The sequence below is a fragment of the Rosa chinensis genome, chromosome 3 (assembly GCF_002994745.2).
Source record: "Rosa chinensis cultivar Old Blush chromosome 3, RchiOBHm-V2, whole genome shotgun sequence".
Classification (NCBI taxonomy): domain Eukaryota; kingdom Viridiplantae; phylum Streptophyta; class Magnoliopsida; order Rosales; family Rosaceae; genus Rosa; species Rosa chinensis.
The window spans coordinates 26026319-26036603 of NC_037090.1; the positions used below are offsets into that span (position 1 = coordinate 26026319).

The following is a 10285-nucleotide window of genomic DNA, read 5'->3' on the forward strand; positions in this document are numbered from 1 at the left end:
TTAACTCAGGCGGTTCAACAGTTGGACCCGATTCCGAACCGTTATGAACCGGTTAGGTTCGATGAGACTTCAAAACGGACTGTTTTTGGTCGGTCCGGTTTCCAAGCAGAAAATCCTGTGTGGTCAGGTCAGTTATCGGATTTCCGGTGTGTTATGCCCAGCACTATCTCAAATATTGCCCCCAATCTTTTTTGTTGATAAAATTTTTAGCTAAAAATAAATAGTTAATGTGATGAAATATTAGTTTTTTTTAATACCAAAACTTGTATTGTTTCAACCTATTTGTAACACTTCTTTCGATGAATGAATTTCATATTATGATGAAAAAAAATAGCAAACGTGCAATCTTTGAGGTACCATTTGGGGTATAAATTTTTTTACAGGTATCAAAAAATACATTTTGTAATAGTTTGGGTATCATTTTGAGTTTTTATCTAAAAAAGTACATGCCATGTAGACGATTTTAACGGAAAAGTTAACGGAGGTACTATATTTGGTAATGGCGCAATACTTCAGGTACCATTTAGAGTAAAAAAAAGTTGTATGTACCAAAAAGGACATTTCACAATAGTTCAGGAACCGTTTGAAGTTTTTACCCAAAAAAAAAAAAGAGCTAATGAGAGTCCCTCTTTATTTTTCATTTAGGTAGTTGATGACCTCGGGAACTTTCAATACAAATGTCCAGAAGATGATCTTTTTACAACTTTGACCGGCCCTGCCACAGAATGTTCCAAGTTGTTTGCTGTATGGCATTCACAATATCGAGTTAATTGTGCCTGAGAAAGATGATGTTGTGTATAAATATCTTCTTCAAAATGGAGCAGCACTAACAGACGTGCTGGTTTTTGCCGGATTTGAACAATATGACGCAATCTGTGGGGAATTTGCAGCATGCAAGACGGGTGAACTTTGTGTAATTCACTTCAAAAAAATAGCAAAAAATAAACCAGAAAAGAAGGACGAGAATGAAGCCAGAGAGAAGGTGAACTGACTGCTTGTGAAGATTGTACTTGTTTTGAAGATTTCATATTTTGGTTATAACGAGAAGTAGGGATCATTTGCTGATATACTTGAGCAATGTGCAGATTTTAAGACTGGTTCTGAGATTATTAGGTTGGCTATAGATAATACCCAAAGAGAAGTAAGGTGTAGTGTTGGTGGAAGCATCATGAAGATTGTACAGGTTGATAGAATTAATGTTTTCCTACTCCATCTGCGAATGTTCGCTAAAGTGCGTTCGCGAGATGAGGTCACCGCGGAGAAAAGTTTGTTAAGTAAGTTCGTCGCGAATGTTCGCTAAGTGCGTTCGCGAGGATGACGTCACTGCGGGGAAAAGTAAGAAGCAAGTTAGCTGAGAAGTAGTGTTCGCGAATAACAGTTCGCGGAATAACTAAGTCTGTTGTTCGCGAAGGTTGAGTATTTTCGCTGTCGCAAAACATGCTGCAGTGAAAGTCTTAACTACGGTGAAAGATATTTTACAGCCACTTGCATTACTGTTTGCTCCACTCAAAATTAAGCTAGATATTTTGTATCTAAAGTACTTTTAATCTAGTTTAATATGCTTTTATCTTAGATATTTTGTAGGTTAATCTTGTACCCTATATAAGGGAAAATGTTGGTTGATGTAAAAGAGTGAACAAGTTCAGAAACTCAAGTACACAAGTTTGCTGGGTTAAGTTGATCTGTTCATGCTTCATTTGCTACTGCAAATTAATCAAATCAACAAGTTGTAGTTTCGATTATATTTTGTTCAAATACAAAATAAAAGCTATCAAAATTTTATAAATATATTCAACACAGGTTGTGCATGTTTTTGAAGATTGCAAATATTATTTGGTTGCTGACATCCCTGTGGTGCATTATCATTTACAATGGAAAGCATAAACAAAGTTACATATTTTCCTTGAATATGTGTAAACCGAGTATATGCATTCAGTCTTGCTATTTTGATTTTTAATGTTACTGTTGGTTCTATTTAGAGTATATAGTTGGATCTTTTGGTCTAATGATATGCGGCAGTCACAGTACGTAGTAGCATGTTTCCGTAATATACCTGAATATTTGTTTTTTTTATATTTTTTTTTTAGCAAAGTCTCATCATCTTATACAGAAGTGCAACTTTCTGACATCGGAATGCTTAATACTGATTCGTGCATTGGATTAAATTAGAAAACCAACCATGTGGGAAATAGGGACGCATGTTCCTTAGGAAGGGAAGAAACCCTTGTTCAACCGCTACAAATTTTCAAACGTGTCATTTAAGCTACTAAACAAAACACTATAAAGGTTTCTGCTGGTAATTCAATTGCGGCCTCTAAACATCAACTCATGACAAGAAAGATCTGACAGCATGCAGGTATCAAAACTAAAGTATAGGGTGTCTCGGCCAAGCTACTAGTATAATAATTACATTGCTTCTGGGTTATGATCCAACCTACTATAGATAAAACTGTTAATCCGCCTGCTGGTAATCTCCAGCAGGTACTAAACAGTTCTATAACAGGGCTACTTGTTCAGTCATCAAGAATCTTCTGTGTATCCAAATGGCGACTCCTGCATGTCTTTCCTTCGACTCCACTACCACTTGTAGCAATTGACATTGACAAGAACATCAAATTGAGGAGTTTCTGCAAACTAATATCCCAAGTCTGACGCAATATATCTGAGATCGCTTAGGTTCTGCAGGTTCATTAGTACTGATTGGCAACTAATCATTATTTCTCAAGGACCCAAACCAAGAATAAACTCATATATGTATTAACAAATCATTGACGTGGTTTAGCTTCAACGGAATAAATTTAACATGAGCAAATTAAAAGAATGTGTGTCTCTAGGCCCTCCCAATTAAAAAAATATCTTTAGTTATATTTATTGATTATGCCGTTGGCTGCACAATGAATACTCAACTACAGCTATGTACTCCATCAAGCTACTAAAGATAAAAATTTTAGTGTACGTACCTGCTGGTACTATATATCAACTCATGATAAGAAAGCTCCACTATCTGACCAGTGACCTCAAATATCAGAACCAGACTCATAGGTTCTCTCAGCAAGATCACTACTTCCCGAAGAAGTCAAGAACACAAGGCATTTGACTATGGAAAGAGGCTACTATCAAAAATCTTGTTCATATACGCACTCCTCCTGTCTTCCTCAGTTTCAGTTGTTTGAGTAGAAGTACCAAGAGCAGATGTTTGATATACGTCCAGGATAAATTTTGGCAATTCACATTAACTTGAGGAGCTGCAAACTACTATCCCAAGTCATGTCTGACCCAGAGATGTCTGATTTTTACAGCTTTATTTGGAGAACTCTGCAAGATGACCTAAATGAACAAGATACCTGAGCTGAAAAATGAACTCAATTCAGACGAATTATAAGCTGAAAACCAAACATACAATCCAATACCAAGAAAAGGAAGGTTAAGTTCAGGCCTAGTTTTCTAGGGTGGAGCAAAAATCATGGAAAAGGTGATTATGGAGAATATCAAAGAAATCATCTACTGACACTTTGACTAGAGTAAAATTTCAGTTGTATTTCCATGCTTGCATTTCTTGTTGCAAACAGGATTCCTCCCAGCTGAGAACAGATGTTACAGTTAAGAACTAAATACTGTTAAAGTAATACAGGGCATACCATTTCTAATCATTTTTATAACAAATGTTAACTACAGGCAAGTTAACTACGGCATAACATGAAAGCAAGCATAAAATTCCCAGTACACACCAATAGCAAAGGGGAAATGATAATGAAAAGAACAAAACAAAAAGGCTCCTAGTATTTTTAGTTATAGGCACCTGTGTTCACTGTTCAGTACACACCAGCAGAACAGTTCCATGTTGCTTTTATACATTGTGAAATTTGCAGTTGAGAATACACCAATGAAATAGTCCATATCCTGATTGATAAGTGTACTGTTCATGTCAGTCTTAATTTGCTTAAAATTATTTTTCGCATCATTGATTCCATGATTTAGAATATTCAAGCAGCAGGCTTGTAAAAATACCCATTGACTGAAACTGAGAAAAAAATAAGAAACAGACAGGCTATAGAATGATCCTAAGCTGCTGAGTACTTCCCCTTTTCCTCCATAAATCAAGCCTATACTAAATTACTGAAAAATTAAGCTTTTAAAAGAGATCCTACTGCATGAGGTCCCAAATATTTTGGAGGATTTGGCTCCCCCAATATGTTGGCCACTTTTTCCAAAGATCATGGCAATCGCTACAATATTCACGTAAAATATATATATGATTTGGTTTCTGTTCTTTTGTGATGCATATCAAGCCACCCACCATGAGCACAAAGATAAGAAAACCAATACTGTGGTTCAACTTCAACAAATTTGAGGCAGTTAAATTCTACAACTTCTAGTGCCATCATGTTGAAACATTCAAGGGTAACAGTTTGCCGAGGCAGCTGAACTGAAAAAACAATGTTTGCATAAAAAAAGAAATACCATTGATCCATTCCATGAGCGTCAGCCTTGCACTGATAAGATTCTGATCTCTTGTTCTATAATGTTTTTGTATTGCAGTCACGGTATCAGAGCAGTGATTCCTCAAATAATGTTACAAGGTTGCAATAGAGGTCCAGCTACGCCATCCCCTTTTGGTTTCTCAATTTCAGGAAATAGCTGGTTACCGTGAAATGTTTCATTAAATATTTCTATAAGGGACCTTCTTTCAATGGAGATATGATTGAACGCTTCTTGAAATCTCTGGTAGAACGCAGCATTGTGCACCCCTGTTACAAACAGATTAGAGAAAACTATAAAGAGAATGCACAATTATAGCAAACTATGCATGCCAAGCACATGTCTTTTACAGATTGAGTAAGAGAAGATACCTATCATGATTTTATTTACAACGTTTACCTAATGCTGTCAATACTGGCCCGTCTGAATGCTGAAGATTTCATACGAGAAAGTCTGTTGTTGCAATTTAAGCATGAATTCAAGTAAAAGTAGCTGGGCTACAAGAAGTTCTTGGATGCCTATAGCAATTTCGTCTTATTTTCCTTGATTTGATTGCTGTTATATACACACACACATACTTACTTACAGTTCGGGGAATGACCTACAAAGTAAATGAGTATCTACTCTTTTCAATAATCAACCAAATTCATCTATTTATCAACATCTAAACGCATTCTGTTATTTGATGATGAGAAGTTCAACGAAACAAATATACAGCAAGTCAAAAAACTAACAATGAAAAACCAAATATCATACTCAAACACTCATAAAATTATTACATCAGAAACTTTTTTCTAGCCACTTCACCAGAATAAAAAATCAGCAACTAGCAGAAAATTGATTACTCATGCTACCTTCTCATATGAAAGATATTCCTCCCACTTGATTTTGGTTCAATCAAGTTGCCACGACTTTGTAGAGAAATCAGGCCTCCAGTTACATGCTGTAATCAAATTACCATAATCCTTTAAGGAAATCAAACTCCCCGGATAGCTGAAGATCCTTGTATACTTTGGACTTCCAAGTGATATGACAGAATCACATCTTATATCCACAAAGAATGCGTTAGTAGAAACATAAAATTCTATGAAAAATATGCCATACTCCCACTCACCGATGAAAGAAGAACTCCGTCCAAGATGATGCCGAGGATGGTCCACAAACAGTCGGAGATTTACTCTGTAATCTATCACCCACTTTTCTTCTCATAACTCTTCAATACCCATATGTCAATATGTGTACGTGATGAAGTGTCAACAATTGCCATAGATCCTCTAAAATTAACAAAGTGAAGGCATAAGTATGAATATTCTGGTTTTCTTAATGTGGGATGAGGCATCAAATAGAACTCCTCCTTCTTGAGGTCAAAAGAAACTATGCAGATTTGTCCTCCAATACTTGAGAGATTAATCAACCAATGCAGGTCTCCATATGCAGATATTTTGTGTGCTTAAATTACATGGAGGAACTGTGCTTATCTGTTTCCATGAGCTGGTGCCTAATTCATAAACTTGGGCCACCAAACAGCAATGTGCATTTCCAGAAACACGAACAATCTTGTAGGTGTTGGTTATATCATCAAACCCCATGCCGTACCAATCTATGAATACCATATTTCTAAAAGGTGGAACTTGGACGGTACTCTTTGGGAGCATGAGAACATCTCCCCTGAGAGGGTTGAAAAGGAAGCATGGACCTCGATCATACTCTTTGTCCTTAAAGTAAAACAAGTTGCAGAACGACATTGTAATCATAACGGCAGGATGCAATCTCTGAGACAATGGGATGTCTGCTTCTTGTCAAGACATTGCCATCATATCTCTGTGATGGAGAGATTGTTATTAAGCTTCCGTTCTCATTGAATTCAGTAAGACTAAGACGCAAAAGTTGAGGCACTTCAGTGACTGCATCGGAAGCGGTAGTAAGCAAGCGCAGATGCACTAGTTTTGCAAAAGAACGAGCTTCAACTATGTGAAGAAGGGTTTTACAGACGCACTGTGTGCAGCAAAGTGATTTTTCCGGCAGTCTCAAAAGGATGTTGATGAGGATATCAATGGGTAGGTCCATCAACTTTGCATCGTTGCTGCACCGGCTCATTCGTTTCGTTCTCAGCATCTCCAAATCCTAATGATATCACAAACAAAGAATTCGTTGATTAAATCAAATATGGGTCCGGGAACATAAACATATACACTCAAAGTTACGAATGTATACATGCATATATAATCATACAACTCATCTATTAACAACAGTTCATTGACTTCATCTGAAATTAACGATCACTAATCAAAAAGTGAAAGAAGAACACAATTGAATGGCAAAACCCGTAGCCTTTTGTATACTACTAGAGTTTTCCAAGCTGAGCAACAACAATCCAATCCAAAACAATATCAGACTTGAATTACGCTAAAAAGTTACAACGAATCAGTGATACTTACTTCAATTACAGGCTGACAGGTAAGAGCCGATGTTTGAAAATTTTCTCCGACCCAGAAACTATAAATTATCTCCTTTCAGTTTCAGTTTCAGTTGCGGTGCAAAGGCTTCTCCTTTTTCTTCATAGTCATAAGGCTTTAGAAGAAAAGAAATCCTCTGCCGCTTTTGGTTAGGAAATTCGGAACTTCTGTTCCAACTTTCAAACAATCCTCCCAGGAAAAAAGGGCCTTCACACTACATAAGACGGTTTTGTATTTTTGTATTTGTTGTTTTATTTTTATAACATACTAGCCCCTTAACATGTGCCATGCACATGTCAATTAGCTTTTTTTTTTTTTAATTAAAAAATTTGCTGCAATTTCTCTCTTAATTTTGGGGAAACTTGTCATTTTTTTATGGGAGGTATTGCAATTTTTTCAAATATGATATAGTTTAATGACTGTCTTATCCTCATATATAAATAATTTGTTTATTAATATTTATAATATGTGAAGGTATATATGGTACTTCAAAAATTTAACCATTCCCTATTGGTTTAATTATATAAGATAATTGTATAAATTTTAATTTTTACAACATTATTTACCAATTTTAAATCCATATCACAATCTGCCTAGACGGTTTTGTATTTTTTATTTTATTTTTATAACATATAATTATATAAAATTTAATTTTTCAACATTATTTACCAATTTTAAATCCATATCACAGCAAACATTGGCCAATCCATTGTCTCAAATCAATAATAGAAATATGGGTTTTTGTCCATTTACCCCATTTCTAGAATTTTTTTTCCCACTTACCCTATTAAGTTTTTTTAATTCTCTCTTATCCAAAACACTCTAAGAAAGTCTTCCCTAATACCCCATTAAGATTTTTTTTTTGTTTTATATTTTTTTAATACCATTTTACAGAGAGAGAGTGGAAGAGAGAGAAACCATAGGAGACTTCGCCGGAGCCGGTCATCGGCCCCCAGATTTCAGTCGCCTTTCGCCGGAATCATGTCACCGGTCGCCGAATTCCGACCACCGGTCACCAGATTCCGGCCAACTTTCGTTGGAATCCAATCACCGACCGCCACCCACCGAAATTTTCTGAAAACTTCTATTGGCCCCAATAGACATCTATTGCCCCCCAATAGATGTCTATTGCCTGCAATAGTCTATTGCCCCCTAATAGATGTCTATTGCCCCCCAATAGGCGTCTACTGCCCCCCAATAGAACTTTCGGTCGCTGGAATGTGAACTAATCTTCTTAAATTTAGACAAATAAACTTTGATTAAAGAAAAAAAAACAGAGATTACATAAATTGAAAACGTATATTACCCCCCAATAGACGTCTATTGCCCTCCAATAAAACTTTATTTTTGCCTTTTTTTTTCTTTCATTTTGAGCCTTCTCCCCTATTTTTTACCAAAACTTAAGGTTTAGAATATCCACTTACATATTAAACATAACGTACACGGAATACCTTAATTAAGGCTGCAACATTTCACATAAGCAAAAGAGATGGCCAATTAGCTTTAGATTTCTTAGCCCTCAGCAAACAATACTTGAGCCTTTTCATGCTCCAATTTTATTTTATTTTTTTCCCTTTCTGAGCCTTCTGCCCACAGAAGAAGAAAAAAATTAATTGAGCCAGATCGACGCGAATCCAGCTCGGTCAAAGACTCGGCCCAAGAAAACTCCGCCGGTGCTTTTTTCTTCCACCGTCACCCTCTCCGCCGGTTTAGATTCAGGTTTCGGTCGAGCTCTGGCGCTGGCTTAGGTTGAGCTTCAGGCTCTAGCGCCGGTGCTGATTCGGCTTCGGGCGCGAGGACTGCCTGTGATTCGGGTTGGGATTCTGGATTTCTAGTCGGAGATGACGGAGGCAAGTGATGTCGTCTGGGATTCCGGTTGGAGGCAAGCGATGGAGGCAAACTGGCCAGTGACGTCATCTGTCCGATTCCGACAAGGAGGGAGGGACGGGGAGAGAAAGAGTCGGCAAGAGAGAGAGAGAGAGAGAGAGAGAGAGAGAGAGAGAGAGAGAGAGAGAGAGAGAGAGAGAGAGAGAGAGAGAGAGAGAGAGAGAGTGTGACGGTGATTCTGCACAGAGAGAGGAGAGAGAGATGAGAGAGTAGCATAGTTTGATTAGGCTGAGGGTATATTTGTCATTGTACTCTAAATTGGGTTAGTGGGAATTAAAATCTGTTGCTGGGGTGAGTGGGATCAATTTAGCATTTTGGTGCTTTTGGTCAAGGACCCTAGAAATATTGAATAGAGATCCATAAACATTATAATATGAAATACCCAACTCAAATTCAAGTACTTGGACAAAAAAAAAATTTGAAATTCAAGTATAGGAAAATCCCAACCTTCAGTACTATTATATGATTTATTTCTATGATATAATAGCCTAACGAATATCAGGGCAATTAAGAAACAACCATCAATATTGGACTATGTTAGGAGCATGGAGATAAAGAAAGGTAAAAAAGGTTTAAAGATTAATCATGATCAATGCCAACTCTTGGCAGTTTGAATACAAGATATAGATGGCATTCCATCCGGACAAAAGAAGAAAGGGACATTTGGTACAAGACCACCAAGACGTCATTCCAAGATGGTATGGCTAAGCTAAGCAACTGGGCCTAACGGGCCATTACAAAAGGATTAGGGGTGGGCTTGTCCTAATATGTCCCACCCCCTTGAAAGGCAAGCCAACCACAGCTGCCTAAGTGTGGTAAACGAGCCATGATGGACTGGGCCTCCTCCCAAGTCACATTATCTGCAGGCATACCGGCCCATTGCACAAGCCATTGTGTGAATTTTGATAGGTTTACCTCGTTTCTGAATGATGGCCATGATGCAGTTGGAGTTAATGTTGTATCATGTGGTTGTGCCATTCGCCACACACACCAATTACCATGTGCACATGAGATTGCTGAATATCGAAATTCCCATCAGCCTATCCCGATTGATGCTATCCATTCTCATTGGAGACGGTCAAGTGTAGGTAATTTTTTGGAGGAAATTGATCCCCAAGAAAAAGTTATGGTAAGACCACATTTGACACATTACAAAAATGGCTGGAAGAACAAGATGATGAAACCAAGAGACAAGTTTTGCTGAAGATTGATGAGCTTATAAATCCAAGTTGCACAATGCTTCAAGAACCAAATGAGAAGATTAAAACCAAAGGGCGTCCTTCTAAGATTGACAGTAGTACTCATCGTCTACCATCTGCTGCACAACGTAGAAAATGGATGTGTATAACAGAGATGGGGCATTTGATCACTACTTGCTATGGAGTTGTTGTGATAAACTTATCTGATAAACAGTGCCTTACCTTCCTTCCTTTGACAGAACACATTACTGGGCGATTTCAGAA

At 37.4% G+C, this 10285-nt stretch overlaps 1 long non-coding RNA gene across 1 annotated transcript; it reads right to left on the bottom strand.

Annotated features, from left to right (window-relative positions):
* Positions 1–2258: 2258 nt before the first annotated feature.
* On the bottom strand, positions 2259–7236 carry LOC121052131. Its single transcript, XR_005808130.1, has 3 exons — positions 5334–7236; positions 4462–4748; positions 2259–3349 (listed from the first exon to the last, which is right to left on the bottom strand). It is a non-coding gene; the product is annotated as an uncharacterized LOC121052131 (long non-coding RNA).
* Positions 7237–10285: the final 3049 nt, after the last annotated feature.